At 36.6% G+C, this 17,998-nt stretch overlaps 1 long non-coding RNA gene and 1 pseudogene across 7 annotated transcripts; both read right to left on the reverse strand.

The window, feature by feature from the left end:
- Window positions 1-14,052: 14,052 nt before the first annotated feature.
- On the reverse strand, window positions 14,053-14,694 carry LOC149260331 (ras-related protein RHN1 pseudogene; annotated as a pseudogene).
- A 1,637-nt stretch (window positions 14,695-16,331) lies between these two features.
- On the reverse strand, window positions 16,332-17,504 carry LOC149260332 (uncharacterized). 7 transcript variants are annotated; one of them, XR_016248261.1, is made up of 4 exons: window positions 17,291-17,504; window positions 16,993-17,172; window positions 16,687-16,767; window positions 16,332-16,484 (listed from the first exon to the last, which is right to left on the reverse strand). It is a non-coding gene; the product is annotated as an uncharacterized LOC149260332 (long non-coding RNA). The 7 variants fall into 7 exon arrangements; XR_016248263.1 differs by having other exon boundaries at window positions 16,858-17,207; XR_016248259.1 differs by lacking the exons at window positions 16,332-16,484; window positions 16,687-16,767 and adding an exon at window positions 16,491-16,686 and having other exon boundaries at window positions 16,993-17,151.
- Window positions 17,505-17,998: the final 494 nt, after the last annotated feature.

Consider the following 17,998-nt stretch of genomic DNA (forward strand, 5'->3'; position numbering starts at 1 on the left):
CGGTCGACTGTCAGGAAGACTGACTGGAAAAATTGTGCAATTTTCTCAGCGAGACAGGGACGGGCACTGGGTGTCTATCCGGCCTGTCTACGCAATTTCTTGAGTTAGCAGAATGAGCAAGGTTAGCAACCTCTGCGCAATTTTTTATGGGAGTTAGTCCCGAGGTGGTTGTTGGGTCCGACTCTTCGGGTCGGCAACATGAAGGTTGAGTGAATTGCTTGGAAGCAGCACAACTTGAAAAGATTTGCTTGGTGCTTACGCATTGTTCTGGGTGACAGTCAATTGCAGGGTGATGGTCCGGCTATCAAAGGGGAGTCTAGTCGTTATAACTTCAGCGAAATGACTTAAATGTGTGAATGAGTGAAAGATGAAAATGTGATCTTACAAACACACACCCTCATGACTTGACGACGAGATGACTCAAACCAACCAGACTCACATGTTCAACAACACTGACCGATGATGCAAGCGACAAGCACGACACTCGTGATTGATCGTTGATCGAACGTGACGACGCTTGCGTGACAGTGAATGTGACTCTATGTGTGAGTGCGACAGATGTTTTCATAGCGAACATAACATGTACACACGAATCGAATACCTTGAGCATGACTAGAACATGGTCGCAAGCAAGACAGTAACATCAACATGCAAAAGCTTGGGTAGAATGAACAAGCAAGGTGGGTGCGAAGGCTCACACGAGCTCACAAAGTGAACCCAAGTGTATGCAACAATCAAGTGAAACTCTCAAGGGAGGCTCTGAATTTGGGTGCAGACCAAAATTTTGGAGAGTGGTTGTAGCCGCAACAACACTTGGCGACACACTGGTAGAACTCCATCTTCTTTGTTTTGGTTCATTGATAGCACAGGGCCTTGGTCTTTCGGGGAGTATTAAATCGTCATGCAGATTACTTAAGCTTCCCCACTTACCCCACGGATATACATGGTTCAACTTTTTCTAACTCAGTCAAACACAATCAAAAGTTTAGCATGATCATAGTGTTTCGAATCTGGAAAGGGTAGTTTAGCTCGCGAGTTGAAGATATTCAGAGTATAATTTTATGGTAGAAAGAATCTGCGCATTTTCTTGAACGATCGGGCAGCAAGGGCTTGACAGCAAAATTTTCGCAATTTTTTGGAGGAACAGGTCGGGCTACATGGAGGATCATCAAACAGAAATTGCGCAATTTTTTAGAGGAACTGGTCGAGAGCCTGGTAGCCAAAACTGTACAATTCCTGGAGGGAACTGGTCGCTGGCTAGTGGGTCACTGGCAGTAGAAACTGCACAATTCCCAATGGGAACAGGCAGTCAACTGTCGAGAGCTTGGCAGCTGAAATTACACAATTCCTAGAGGGAACTGGCAGTCTGTCGCTGGCGAGGGAAGCTGTACTGAGGTTGGGAGGCTAGCCTGTTGATCATCTCTACACAATTTCTAAGCTGAGCAAACTGTTGGGCAGCAGAAGACCTGCTCATGAAAACTTCGCAATTTTCTGGATGAGCAGTCGTCAACTTAGGGAGGACCGACTAGAAAAACTGCAGAATTTTCTGAGGGAGACAAGGACAAGCACTACGTTTTTGTCCAGCCTGTCTGTGCTATTTCTTCAGTCAGCAAAACGGGCAAGGTCAGCAGCCTCTGCACAATTTTTTAGGGGAGTCAGTCCCGGGGTGGCTGTTGGGTCCAACCCTCCGAGTGGCCAACATGAAGATTGAGTGAATTGCTTACGAGCAGCGCAGCTTGAAAATACTTGCTTGGTGCTTATGCGTTGTTCTGAGTGACAGTCGATTGAGTCGATCACAGGGTGATGGTCCCACTATCAGAGGGGAGTCTGGTCATCAAAACTTCAGCAAAATGACTAAGTGTGTGAACAAGTGAAAGATGCAAATGTGATCTTATAAACACACACCCTCATGACTTGACGACGAGACGACTCAAACCAACCAAACACACATGTTCAGCTTGACTAGCCAACGATGCAAGCGACAAGCAAAACACTCGTGATTGATTGTTGATCGACCTTGATGACACTTGCGTGATAGTGAATGTGACTCTGTGTGCGAGTGCAACATATGTTTTTACAGCGAACATAACACGTACACAAGAAGCGAAGACCTTAAGCATGACTAGAACATGGTCGCAAGAAAGACACTGACATCAACATGTAGAAGCTTGGGTGGAATGAACAAGCAAGGTGGGTTAGAAGGTTCACACAAGATCATGGGGTGAACCGGAGTGTATGCAACCATCAAGTGAAACTCTCGAGGGAGGCTCCTAATTTGGTTGCAAGCCAAACTTTTGGAGGTTGGTTATCGCTGCTACAACGGGTGAACATACCTTTGGTTTTATAGCCCCACCTGAGAATGTCTTGTCCTTTTGACGATGCAATCCTTCTAGTGTGCAACTCGAAATAAAACGCATCCCATTGATTTGTGGCAGGAGGGATGTGCCAGTGTTGTTTCGTTTTTCACTGTCTCCATTGAATCCCCGGGGTCGGGTCCCAAAACTGATTAACCATCATGTTGTGGGATCTGTTAGTAAAAAGGAAGATCTCATCCAAATCCTGACGACTCGAGTTTTTCCCATTCTTGCCACGAATCTTGCCAAAATAGAGCTCTCCTCCCATCTCTGATTCCCCAGAAGGTATGGTGGTAGATTAACTCTTTATTATTTGAAGCTAAGTTCCAAATTGAGGATCCTCTTGGAGTTCCCTGCTTTCTCAGTCTTTTCTCTATTTTCGACCCCAAATGACCTTCCAGAGATCAATACCACCTTGAATCCATCGCCACCAGAGTTTTTCCCCCATCACTTGGTTTAGGAGAAAACATTCCCAAAAACCTAACCCCCTATCCATTTTAGGTTTAGCCAATTGATTCCATGAAAGGAGCACCCATTTTTTAGCTTCCTATGCCCCTTGCCATAGGATTTTTTTGAAGGTATTTTTCAAATCATACCAAGTAGTTTTAGGAGCAGCGAAACCCGAGATTTCATATATTGGGATTGATTACAACACATCCTTTAGTAAAACCACTCGCCCAACAATGTTTAGGGATTAGAAATACAAGTTTTGAAGTCGAGATTGGATGTGCTCAAAGAGGGTTTTCCAACATGAGGTCCTAAGAGAATTAGTCACTAGGGGAATTCCCAGGAATTTGGACTGAAGGGAGCTAACGCGAAATCCCAAAATCTTGGCCAAGAAGGATTGGGAAAGAACGAGGGTGTTGAAGAAAAATATATTTGATTTCGCATTGTTGATCTGAGTGCCAGAAGCTTGCATAAAGTCTTGTAGTGTGGAATTTAGATCCCTAGTTTCCCAAAGAGAGACTTGACAGAATAACATTATATCATCCACAAACTGTTTGTGAGATAAGGGAAGGTCATTGCCCCACACATGAATACCTTTTAAAAGGCCTACCTAAACAACTAATTTTATATATCTTTTCAGCCCTTCCGCAGCCAAAATGAAGAGTTAGGGTGAAATACGGTCACCTTGACGAAGGCCTTTGGACGCATTGAAAGTGCGAGAGGGAGAACCATTGATGAGAATCGAGAAGGTCGGGGAGGAAATGAGAGAGGAAATCCATTGGATCCATCGCTAGTCAAAACCAAAGGCTTTCAAAATGTTCAACAAAAAGGACCAACTCAAGAGTTTATTTTCTTTAGATAAGCCCAATTTTATCATCATACCCTTAGATTTAAGACTCTTAAGAGAGAATTGCCTCATGGGCAGTGACAATCCATCCAAAATTTAGCGACCCTGGACAAAACCGGTTTGCTAAGGAGAAACCAAAGAAGGAAGAAGAGGTTTAAGACAGTTGACCATAATGGTGAAGATAATTTTATATATGACATTACATAAAGCAATAGGTTTGAATCCCTAAAGATCTTCAGAATGAGTTGTTTTCGGAATCAAAGCTATAAAACTAAAGTTAAGAGTGGGATGTACCTGTGTAGATAGTTGAGATTCTAAAATCACTTCCAAGGTATCCTTACCCAAAATAGGCTAGGTCGCTTGATATATTTCTGCAGTGAAGTCATCAGGTCCTGGGGCTTTGTTCTTCGCCAAGCCTTTAACTAACTCCTCAACTTCCTCCATTGTGATGGCCCTCATTAGTGCCATGTTTTGGTCTCTATTGACCAATTGTGGGATATTTCTTGTAATGCACATGATTTCCTCTAATCTATACTGACCTGGTTCTGATAGGAGGTTATGAAAATAGTCAACTAGAAGGTTTTCCATATCTTCATGTTGGACCAGTTAGTTCCCCTTCGCATCAAGTAGCGAAAATATACGGTTGTGCTACCTATGCTGGATCATAGCTTTGTGAAAGAAACGAGTGTCTCTACCCTTCCCACGGCCATTGAAACATGGATTTTTGTTTCTAGAGTATCTCCTCCTGCTTTCTTCATTCCTTGATCTGAGTCAAGAGTTGTCCTTCTTCTACTGCTAGGGGTCCTGAACGCTCTTGGGTGATCATCTATTGATGTACCTTTTGCATGTGAGCTTACAAGATTTCCTAGTCTTTATGAATGTGCCCAAATTATGATTTATTCCATTTTTTTATCTGCTACTTAAGATCCTTCAGACGGACTTTAAAGGTGTGCATACAGTTGCGCCCTTGAACTAAACTAGATTTCCACCAATCCTTTACTTTGTCTAGGAAGGATGGGTCCCGCAACCAAAAGGACTCGAACTTGAAGGGTCGATTACAATGGCCCAACTTAAGGCCATTTCCAACCAGATTAGCCAATTGTCGGATCCAAGACATGGCATAATGGAGGCTTCGAAGAAAATGTCCTTACTGATAAGGTCTTCAATAACCAAGAATCTATCTAACCTAGAGGCGACTTGGTGAGATTCACCTCTCCGGTTGTTCTATGTGAATATGCCGTTGATAGTGGGAATACCTATTAATTTTAAATCCACTATCAAATCTCAGAAAAGATCCATTTCTGGTTCTTGTCGTCTTATCCCATCCTTTTTCTCTTATGGCGAGGTTATGAGGCTAAAATCTCCCCCAATCAACCAAAGTTTTTCCTCACTCATAATTCAAAGCGTTCCTAAATTTTTGGAGGAAAGCTTCTTTCTCCCTTGGAATATGAGGGTCGTAGACTGTTGATAGTAATACCCACCATCTAGCCCCAATGTGTATGACTCTCCCAGATAAAATACAAGGCATAATGATCCAATGGTCAAAAAGAATCTCAGTAGGGTTGCATAGAATGGAAATACCCCCTGCACTACCCCTTGCATCTAAAGCTATTACTTCATACCTGGGACGCATCCAACTGAGCATTGCTTCTAATCTTTCCCCTATAACCTTGGTTTCCAGGAGCATCATTATTTCGAGTTTCTCCTTTTTTAGGTGATCCTGTAGATATCTCTGTTTACCTCAGTTGTTGAGGCCCCTCACATTCCAAGAGATTACAATCATTGAGAAACTATATTGATTTGGTGGAAAACTGTCGTTAGCAATACCACCCATCCAAAATTGACTAATGAATCTCCTACCATTTGGATCGATTCCTGAAAATTTTTCCTTCAACATTTCTTGTCTCCCTTGTTTTGGCTTTCGGGTTCTTATGAGCCTCCCAACTGGGAGACAATGGTATCCAATGGGTCAGGTGGCTTTTGGCTTTGCTTCACTTAATGTTGCTGGAATGTGTTCCAAAAAAGCTTCTTTAGATCCTTCAAAATGAACCTCTCATCTAGATTCCTCCATTCATGCAACAACTTTTTCAGAATTAGTTCTTCGATGCTCAAATCCTCCTTTGATGCATCAATATCCATGATAGTGAGTTCCATGGGCTCCTCCTGTTCTTCCTTGTCCAAGGGTTCCATCTGGGCTTTTCATTTTGGCTTAGAATTTGTTTTGGTTGGTTTTCTCCCTCATGTCAATTCTTTTCGCTGGTCTACAACTTTGGAACTTTCACCCATATCTTGTAGAACCCCAAAATGATTTTGATTCTCAAGATTTTGTTTATTTGCGGTCGAATGTGTTTGGGCTTGTTTCGCATTCTTCTTATGTGAGACCTCTTGAAAACCCTTATTATCCTCTTGCAGTGAAGTCAGCACTTTAGCCTAAGACCCAACTTCTGGTTCTATTTGATTCAATGGGCATGCTTTATACAAATGGACGTACTCATGGCAACAATGAAAATGAAAAGGGAAGTGCTCGTAATACAACGGTTGCTGCCAAATTTCATCTTAGTAATTCAGTTCTACAAATTCAGGGAGGGGTTCAGTGATATTCATGTAAACACAAATGCTAGCATACGAAGTGTATCTCCCCCGACAGGTCGATTCAGCTACTTTCATGAATCTTCCAATGGAGTTGCCGATCCCTTCCAAAATTTCTGGATCCCAGAAATCTACTGGTAGAGTGAAGAGGCGAACCTAGACGAGGCTGGCCATAAGATGTTCCTGACCCAGATTGTAGCATTCCTCCCAGTATCTCATAAAAATCCTTGCATTGTAGTAAAAGTATGGTCCATTTTCAAAAACCCTCTCCTTGTCCTCCAGGCTAGCGAATATTACTATAAAAAACCCTTGAGCTCCAAGCTTCAGATCTATATGGCCTTTGGGTTGCCATTTTAGCTGGATCCACTTTATCAAATCCTTTTCTGATGGCCAAATCCCAATAAATTTACAGATCAGGGCATGATCCTTCATGTACTTGTGGTAGTTCTCCAGTTTGTTAGAGGGTATCACGAATATGGGATTCTTGGTTGCGCATGGGAGGCATTCCCCGCGTATTCATGCTTGCCATTAGGCTTCCATTATAGGACCTCAGTAAGGTTGGCTCCATGGCCATGCAGTGTTCTTGTTTTTCCACTGGTTTCACCTGTTGCCACACTTCCATAGGAGGGGATCTCTCCCCCCCAACAGGGGCGATCATTTCCTCGTGCCAAATCCCTCCAATACGAAAATGATGGTTGCGCATGGGAGGCATTCCCCGCGTATTCATGCTTGCCATTAGGCTTCCATTATAGGACCTCAGTAAGGTTGGCTCCATGGCCATGCAGTGTTCTTGTTTTTCCACTGGTTTCACCTGTTGCCACACTTCAATAGGAGGGGATCTCTCCCCCCCAACAGGGGCGATCATTTCCTCGTGCCAAATCCCTCCAATACGAAAATGATGGTTGCAGAGAATGCAGATCCAGTGCTGTGAGATGCTTCAGGATTGGCTCAAAACCCTAGCAGAGCTCATTTGTGTTCCTCCCTTCATATAAATTTTAGTTGAAGTCTAATTGAACTTTTTTATGGATAACAATGAAATAATTTGGTGTTATTAACATAGTTTTCAATTGTCTTTTCTTTTTTGTTTGTCAAGTTATCTGTGATCCTCCAGGCTTGACACGTGGCTTGAGTAGCAGCAACCCAAGGGCATCTAATTCGTCAAAGTCACCCAAGGATCGCACTTGATCTAGGCCTAAGCTGTCAATGTCCCCCGAGGATTGCACCCAGCCCAGGCCACACCAACCCTTTAGCACGTCTCCTCCCCCTAGCACAGGGCGCAACCACCGCTTGAGGTTTGATCTTAGATCACCTTGTTGACAAGGCCTATCATTGTACTAATAAAACTTACAACATAATTTTAAATTGTCATGTGTGAATACCATATTGAAAAGAAAATAAATTAAATATTTTTTTCATTGTAAACATACATTTAAAAACAATTTAAATTTTTGCCTTTTAATTCAACATATTAGATATAAATTTTATTTCCAATTTTATATGTACATTAGCATAATTAAAAAACATATATAAATTTGTTTTTAAAAAAATGCAATTATTTCTTTTGGCAGATAATTTTAAACGTTGAAAGTACCCGAGATGGCTTCAAACCAACTTGCATGAATTTGTTCAACTTAATTAATTGTATCATAGCGATGATTACTTTTGCACTAAATTCAATGCGGTTTAGGTAGCTTGAACGCAACCAAAAAAAATGTGAAGTATATATATATTTGCATGTGAATATTTTTTAATCCGAGTGGTTTTACATTTTGCCTGTTCTTTTTTGGTTGGCTTTAAACCAATTTGCATGACTTTGTGAGTATAAATTATCAAAGTAAGTCATAATTTGTTTGAGCTTTTGATGAACTGTGTAAAGAAATTCTTGGAACTCTCAAAGATTTTTTCACATAATTCATTCTAAAGCTCAAGTAACGGCAACAATTTGTATGTGTTTGTTTTATTTAAAACATGGTTTAATATCACACTAATGTTTACCTTTTATGCATATATGGGATGATACGTCTCTTATATATATTGGATGATATTTTATTTAATAAAATTTAATGTAATTTAGATAGTGTGAAAGTAAATGTAGTGAGATGAGATAAAAAAAATAATGTAATAATAACATATTAAAATAGCTCTTATATTGTTTTATTTAATTTAATAATATCTTTCATTTCAAAGATGAAGAATATTTCTCACTTCAATTTAAAAATACCCCTCCAATATGACATAACATTTTTCAAGGAAATATCATTCCAATAATATTACTGATTGATAAAGATATTTTATATTATTTAATTTAATAATATCTTTCATTTCAAAGATGAAGAATATTTCTCACTTCAATTTAAAAATACCCCTCCAATATGACATAACATTTTTCAAGGAAATATCATTCCAATAATATTACTGATTGATAAAGATATTTTATATATAATACAAATGATTTAATAAATTTATTTTATTAATATTATTTTATATTTATATTTCTTTTATTATTTAATTTAAAATTTCTTTTATTTAAATAAGTTTTTTATACATGGTTTCAATTGTTTTTTGCAAACATATTTCTTATCTTTATGATAGTATAGTAATGATTCTAAATCGAATTTTAAAACTTGAAATTTTAAAAACAAATATAAAAGAAAAAAATATATCATCAACTATATAAGATCTTTCCAATTTAAAATTTCTTTTATTTAAATAAGTTTTGTACATGCTTTTTGCAAACATATTTCTTATCTTTATGATAGTATAGTAATGATTCTAAATCGAATTTGAAAACTTTGAAATTTTAAAAACAAATATAAAGGAAAAATATATATCGTCAACTATATAAGATCTTTCCAATCATAATTGTCATGGCATATATAAATTTTAATTTTGTAACATTCAGAGGTTATGTTTATTATCCCATTAATTATAAGATTTGCTTACAACATGCAACTTCTTTCTCTTCCCTCTTACACCATCAACAAAGAGAACATAATTGTGAGATTGATTTTGTAGGTGCTTACTAACCACTTTGAATTGAATATATTTAGTATCCTATTAACTATAAGATGGGTTTACAGTGTGTTATGTCTTTATTTTTCCTTTTCCACATTGTAAACAAAGAGCATAATTATGGAGTGTACCTAGAATATTCATCATTATTCATCATTTAAAGTTAAATGGGACAGCAAAGGGTACTTAAGTTAGACCAACTCATATTCATCATTATAGAATAGTGGAGAGTACATGAGACTTCCTTTGACTTCTCTTTTTTAATATTTGACCCAACAAGTCTTAATTAGTTAATTGCCTCATCTTAGCAACCCAAAGTTCTTATTTATCACTTAATGTTGTAAATGCCTCTACTCCTCATGACTATTTTCTATGATTTACCCATTTGCCATTAAACTAAGGGAAAGGAGTATAGGATGATGATATATGTGTATACCATATGAGAAGATAACTAAGGTTGAGTGCATATGCCTTATCAAGGTGCTCTCACAAAGATCTTGAGATATAATTGGATGTGCAAATGCATGGTAATTCAAGGCGCATATTAACTTGCAAGTTGGAGATTGGATTGTAGAATGCCTAAATATTACCTAGTTATAACAATATTTTTTAACAAGATGGTTAAATTCCCTAAAGGAATCGGATTAAGGTTCCTTGCAAATTTATTTTAGGATCACTTATGAAGAAAGAAGGGAGTGATGAGTGAACAACGTGATGGAAGATTCATGTTGTGGGAACGTTATATGTATAGTTAGAAAAGTTGAATGCAAGATATGAACTAGCAAGTTGTGTAAGGAATGTGAAGAAAATGATGAACTTCCACTCATTTGGTAACCAATAATGGTGGAATAAAGCACTCCAATGTGTGGATTCTTCTTGTTGGATAGAGTTGAACTTCATAGAAAATAATTTTATGACATGGAAATATATAAGGAGATTAAGCTTGAAGACAACTAAGGGTAAGGAATTGAGATTTCATATGATGAATTCTTAAGCTTGTTGGAAGGTACAGGTACCGCAACATTAGAAGATGATTCCAACAATAAATGAGAATTGTTCAAATGAGTTGAAGATAATGAATGTTGAGTGCAATATACATATACAAAAAAGGAGAAAATCAAGAAGAAACATAAGTTATTGTAGTAACTTCAAGTGTGGAGAAAAAATGCATATGAAGTGGGGAGAATATATATGCTAATTATTAGTTGTAAATGTTTAATCTACTTCATAACAACTCCATATGAAGTTGAAATGATATGAAGTATATAGCATTATAGCGTGTCAAAAATTATGGAAAATTAAGTTAAGGTTGAGAAACGTTATGATTTTTTTGGCATCTCGTATTGCTAAATAACAATACCTATTTACAAATTAAGAACCCTCCATGATTGAAAATATGTTTTTTTTAATATAAATTTAACTTATATATTAATTCTTTTTATCATTAATAATATAAAAATAATAATAATTTACAATAAATATTTTAGTTAATTTTCATGATTCTTTCAAATTTCGGTAATGATATATTATGAAATTAGTGTTTTTATGCTTATAATGGATTGAAATTTATCCATATTTACTTGTCATTTTATTTATATGGCTATACTTTTTATATTTACTTAATTAGATGTGATCTATTTTAAAATAATATTTCCATAATTTTCAATTTAAAAATATATCTATATATATATTATATATAAATAATATAGCTATACTTTTTATTTTTATATTTATCTCACTATATGTGATCTATTTTAAAATAATTTTTCTATAATTTTCAACTTTTAAAGATAAAAATAAAAATAAAAAATATAAATAATTTAAATTTAATAATTTGAGACCATTCTTTATCATTTACATTATCAAATATATAAAATAAAAAATTCCAAAACCTTTTTCAGTTTCCTCTTATATTTGCATTAAAAATTCTAAACCTTAGAAATCCCACTTATATAGGCACATAAATATTATAACGTCCAAAACCGTATATTAACGGTACCACATTAAGAAAGCACATAAATCTCAGCCATCGTCAACTCTCGCGCTTTGGTTGGTAGTCTTAGATAAGAAATATGTAAAACCACTGGCGACATAATTGAGTTCTGGTGTGATAACCAGCGCAACGAACTCTTTGGTTGATAGTGTTAACCCAGAAATCCGTATAACTGCTAGCAGTATATCTTGAGTTCTGATGTGATAATGGACGCACTTAAGTGGCATCACTGCAGTTGATGGATAGGTTTTTATGTAATGGCTATGGTGAGAGGGAGCGGAGTACCAAAAAGAAGGATGTTCCACGGAATCGAAAATGTAATTAATTGTCCCTCCCACAATCTTTTATAACGTTTGTGCAGAATATCTAGGGTTACTTTAGTTTCATCGCTACAAGGGCATATCTAGGGTTACTCTAGTATCATGGCTACAAGGGCAGAAAGCAAACACTGCCATCTGTGATAATTTTTTGATTCGCCAAACATGCAATGATGAGAGGATTCCTCTATAGTTTCCAAAGAAATGGCTCATATAATAGATTTGTATATCAAACTGATCAACGAAATTATGTCCTTTTATGTCAACACAATCTAGATAAAATCTTATAAGAAGTTTCTGAAGCGAGTCCACACTACATATAGACCAAAACCAGGAAAAACCCATTTATACAACAAGAATTTGAAATAAATAATAAATTGACTTTGAAAATAATAGTTTTTTAGTTAGATCTTGGTTTGAAAAAAAAAAAAATTGAAATCTTGTCAAGTTTAAAGAAATTAGGTGTTTTTGGGTTTATTATGGTGATGAATTCATTTACGTCATAGAAAACAAGAAACAAGATTCAAACATTCTTATCATTAAATTAAAAGAACCACAAAAAAAATTTTCTCTGGCCAATCCGTCAAGAGACAACTTCCTTACTTCCTTACTTTTTGTTTCGCTCAATTCATTTTGTATTTGATTTGGTTTGCTATGATAGTTGCATTTATAATAGATGCAAAGAATATTGAATGCAAGTATTATTGATTTTTTTTTGGGTTGCATTAGGACTTTTTTAGGTTTGTACTTTTTTGTTATCATTACACCATAAGTATTGTTACTATGAATTCGAAGTACATTGTGTGAGTTTGAATGAGTAATTGCAAGAAGTGTTTTAATAGTACATTTTATCACCATAAATTTTATGGTGTTGATGAAACCATAATTTTACCAAAAATTTGAATTCTGACTGAGAGAGTTTTTTTTTTTTACGACAGAATTATCAGAAACCCCTAAAGCACCCCTAAAGACTGCAATCACCGAAGGCCGAGTTGATCCACTTTGTGGAGTCACTGGAATTTTTAAGTCGTGAAAGCTCAAGTCGATCCAACCTTGCAAAGTCTATTGATGCGAAATCAGCGCCACTTGTGTCTCATTCTGGTACTCCTACTCTTCACATGGGAAGCAAATTTCTTACGTGTATGTATTTGACGAGTAAATCACCTATGACAAACAAGTTACTCATCCAATCCCACCCTGACGGGCAAAATTTCTATTTCAAATTTGGAAATTACCTATCCTGGATACTGTATTTGAAATTTCGAAATGGATCCAGCCAGCAGAGAGCTGTCTGGTAGAGTTCCTTTGAAGACGGAACCGAAACCCCCACTTCCCAGACGCTCAGAAAAATTCTTCGTTGCAACCTGTAGCTCTGTAAGTGAATACAGTCAGCGTTCCCGGCGCGTATTCTATTGCAGATAATCTCGGGCGCCTGCAACAACAGAGAAACAGAAACACAAGGGCCATAATAACAACTAACCCACCCGCGATGCCACCCACTACTCCTGCCAGGGTCGCCTTCTTGTTGGAACCAGAGGAGTCGGGCGAATCAGAGTCATCTAACAGTATAAACAGAGAATTCGTTGGAGGTCGTATCGGAGACATCCAGCCATTCACCAAACCAGATCAGACAAGCCTGCAAAGTGTTGTTAGAAATATAGGCATACGCGGTGCACGAACAATTACCGAGACAGGTCGTCCGACACTGCTCTTGCCCCTGCCCTTTGTATTGAACACATTAAGGGGGCGTCGATTTTCCCCCACAACTCTACAAATCCAACATTGCTGGTCCAGTTTCCAGCATTGCTGCATTTTAATGGCGTCTTCCGGCCACAGCCGCTTGATCAGTGCTGAGACTCCCATTTTTGGATATCGATTGGGACAAAATTCGTATAAAAAATAGATATAAAGTTATATGCTTTTCAAGCAATTTAGACATTGTAATAAGCTGGAGCATTGAGGAGCTTGGACGTCCAAACTTCTCAGGTAACTGTTTTTAAGGAACTGAAGAGCAGTATTTTGCTGAAACGAAATGGATGTAGTTAATGTATGTCGTGGGCCTACATATACAGGGGAATAAATACTTTCTTAATGTTAAAAGAGTAAGGAAAACACATCTAGCAGTATTTTGCTGAAAAGAAATGGATACAGATAATGTATGGCGTGGACCTGCGTATACAGGGGAATTAAATTGATAAAGGCAAATAGTTGATATTTGGAATGCTTTTAGAAAAGTAGAATAAATAACATGGTGAGGAATTCCATAAACAGAAATAAAGGAAACAGTAAATTGCACGGAATTCCATAAACAGAAATAAAGGAAACAGTAAATTGCACCTTATTTTAGTGTGAAGCGGTGAAATTCTGAACACGGTATTTGAATTGCAAATAAACACAGAAGTATTTGTAAAAAGGTATATACATATAGCACATGTATGAAAAAAACGTACATGCCATTACATTGAATTATTGGTTTTAAAAATAATTGAAAATCTAAAAGCACAAATATGAAAAAAAACGCTTCCGCTTGTTCTCCACGTGTTTTACCACTCTATCTTTGGATGTGGACATTGATTCACTCATCTTCACCAATCTGGCTACTTCATAGAAAATCTCTCTAACATTGTAACCCGTATAGGCAGAAGTTTCATCAAACAACACGCCATTTTCACAAGCATAAGCTTCAGAATGGAACCGGGACACCATTCTCTTTAATTCCAAGTCCCTCTTATTCCCAACGAGAATTATGAGGGGCCTGGGATTCGTACGTTCCTTCACTTCATCGATCAATTCCTTTGATCTCACGAAGGAATCGATGTTTGTAATGTCATACACGACGATGGCTGCATCGACTCCCTGGTACTGCGAAGAAGTCACGCTCTCATAATTTTCTTGTCCAGTGGAGTCCCAAACCTCTAGTCCTATTTCCGCCATGGCCTCCTTCACAAATACACTGCTGTGTAGCGATTCTACCATAAATTTATCTTCGACAAACCGCGAAAGCAAGCTGGTTTTCCCCACTGCAGTGTCTCCGAGGAGTAGCACCTTGGCAGGGCTTTTGCTCTCGGTCCTATGCCTGGAAGAGGCAGCCCTGTTTACTAAACCCCTGCAAATGGTTATAGAACGGGCAGCCATAACGCCCGCTCAGAATATACTATATGTTCGTAACACCTGAAGCGCAGTTCAAGATTATGCTCAAGCCCTAGCCCTAGCTTCCCGTTCATCATATTTTATATTTTTGGAACTAAAGTTTACTTCCACATGAGTTTTTTGAAGTAAAGTTTACTTCCACACGAGTTTTTTGGAAGTAAAGTTTACTTCCACATGAGTTTGACTTAGTGGTAAGTTTTTATACAAAGAAGTTGCATGATTTGTGACTTCGATCTCAATTTTAGAGATGGTAAATCTTTATTATATAGAAACGTTGCGCGTGATTTGTGACTTTGATCTAAAGTTTAGATATGGTAAATCTTTATGACTTTGTTCTAAATTTTAGAGATGGTAAATCTTTATTATATAGAGACGTTGCGCCTGATTTGTGACTTTGATCTAAAGTTTAGATATAGTAAATCTTTGTGACTTTGATCTAAATTTTAGATATGGTAAATCTTTATTACATAGAAATGTTGCGTGATTTACTATTACAACTTCGATCTGACTTTTATAGATAGTTTGTTTTTTTTGGGCGGGAACGTTTATTTTTCGTAAATACGGTTGTAAATACGGTTATTTTCGTAAATATGGAAATATTGTATCTGATTTTTTTTATTAGTATATTTTTAAAGATGCTAGGCATCTTTTCTATATTAAACACTACTACCAAAGCACCTATTATATTATAATAATTTTCAATACTTTTTATATATAAATATATATTATTTTCAATACTTTTTACATATAAATATATATTTATATATTGAAATAAAATAGTTTTTCAATTTTTTAAGACATTTATCAATTGTATATTCTCTTTCCATATTTATATATTGAAATAAAATAGTTTTTCAATTTTTTAAGACATTTATCAATTGTATATTCTCTTTCCATATTTATATATTGAAATAAAATATTTTTTCAACTTTTTAAGACATTTATCAATTGTATATTCTCTTTCCAATTAAGATGTAAAAAACACCTACTAATAATAATAATAATAATAAATCCAATTGAACTAACTAAATAATAATAATAATTAATCCAATTGAACTATTTCTTTAATGAATAAAATTGAAATAATTTGATTTTATTAACATAGTTTTGAAATGTCATATGTGAATACCAGGTTGAATAGAAAAGAAATGGCATATTTTAGTCATATTTCTTTGTAAAAAAAATATATTTAAGAACAATTTAAATCTCCGATAAATATAACTTTTACTTTTTAATTCAACATATAATATGTAAATTTTATTTTCAATTTTATATGTACATTAGCATAAAAATACAAAAGACAACTTTTACTATAGTAAGTTTGAGGTCTGACTGTTTGAATGGAAATTCTTGTTAATGTTGAAAAGAGTAACGAAAACACATCTAACAGTATTTTGCTGAAAAGAAATGGATATAGATAATGTATGGCGTGGACCTGCATAATATACAGGTGAATTAAATTCTTTCTTAATGTTAAACTCTTTCTTAATGTTAGGACAGTAAGGTGAATTAAATTCTTTCTTAATGTTAAACTCTTTCTTAATGTTAGGACAGTAAGGAAAACACATCTAGCAGGATTTTGGATACAGATAATGTATGGCGTGGACCTCCATATACATAATCATTTCCCAACGAGAAACAAACAAACTGATAGAATAGTACGTAATTTTTCATCTGGAAAACAACACACCAGATCAAGTCCCCCGGCCAACCGTGAGGTCAGCCGTGGTGACAGTTCTGATATGGATTCTACATATCTAAACTTGAATACAACCCTGGAAAACAAAAAAGAAGAGAAAATCCTGAGACCATTGAATGGTTCGTAAGACTACAACCGGTGGGATGCATAGAGACCATCAGACAAAACCATATTACTTAAACAAAAACTAAGAAAACGCTGATGGAAAGTAGCCATGACCATATAACTTAAGATTTCGTTCAGACTATTCTGGTAATGGAGCAGAGCAAGAAAAGAACCTGGGAAAATAAGTTATGTGTTAGACAGAAACGAGGACATAGCCCTCAATGTACCCAGAATTTGAGCGTGTAAACCCTTACCTGCAGCAAACAACGGAGATGGGTTAAAATTAATGAACAATGCAATAGAAGGACCAAATTGGACAAGAGGGTTTAAAAGTCGATGCTTACCTGTTGTTGCAAGAGGGACCGTGGCTCACACCCAAGGAGTGATGGTGTAGTCAACATCGTTGCAGTTTGTGAGTTGGGTCACCATTATGCAGTAAAGAATATAGTAACAATTTCATAATAATTACAAACCCTCACCTTAGCACTTCGCAAGTGGTGGACATTGCTCCGACCATGCAGTCCTGGAGATTGCAGGTGAAATTGAGACAAGTGAAACCCCTGTTGCGAAAGTAAAAACCGCAAGGAACCCCTTTCCAGACTCGATTCTTCTCCGGATGAGGGGGTGAGCCTGCAAACCTGAGTACACCTTCAACTGAACTAATGGCCGCACATTTCATGGTGTTAAGAGTCACCTATGTTATTAAGGAGTGCAGTAGGCTGAATGAATATTGTGTGCCGACAAATCTTAGAAAACAAGAAAAATTTCAAGTGTTACCTGTTGCGAGCCTGGAAGAATGTCCTCCCTGCACGATGATGACAAGACGCCACCATGGAAGTTGCAGAGCTTCGGGGAGAAAAAATCGGAGGCACAATGAAACCTCGGTCGCGCAAAGCGAAGAGAGTAGTTACGAAACCCCCTTGATCAATCCCAGCCGTCGGATATAGGGTATGGGATCACACAGTGTAGAAGAGGCCAGATGGTTCCAGGTCCGCCGTATCGAGATTTGGAATGGGTGAAATTCATTACTGACAGGATTAAAGCTTAGAGGACAGGTACGAGACAGGCAATCAAGTATTTTATAATCCAGCAATATCAAACCCATTTAAAAGTTGAGTACGATGCCCGGTGGTATAACACAGAGCCGACACGTGGGTGCGGTCACCTTAGATTAGCATAGCAACATGAATCAAATAATATCTATCAGATCCTTCAAAAAACATTCGTATGCCATTCAATGCACCTGTTTAAACTAAGGAGGTTTAGAGGCATAATGTGATCTTGTTTAACTCTTAAGATTTATTATCCACAAAGTTTTATACATATGTGTATGTAATTTTTAAATCTTTCCTTACCGATATTGTTAGTATGGGTTAACATAGTAATGATTCTAAACCGAACTTTAAAATTTGAAATTTTAAAAACAAATATAAAGAAAAAATGCATCATCAACCACATAAAATATTTCAGATGATTCATAATTGT

The sequence above is a fragment of the Pinus tabuliformis genome, chromosome 6, assembly GCF_031772625.1.
Source record: "Pinus tabuliformis cultivar Carrire ecotype Pingquan chromosome 6, CPIR1, whole genome shotgun sequence".
NCBI classification, from domain to species: domain Eukaryota; kingdom Viridiplantae; phylum Streptophyta; class Pinopsida; order Pinales; family Pinaceae; genus Pinus; species Pinus tabuliformis.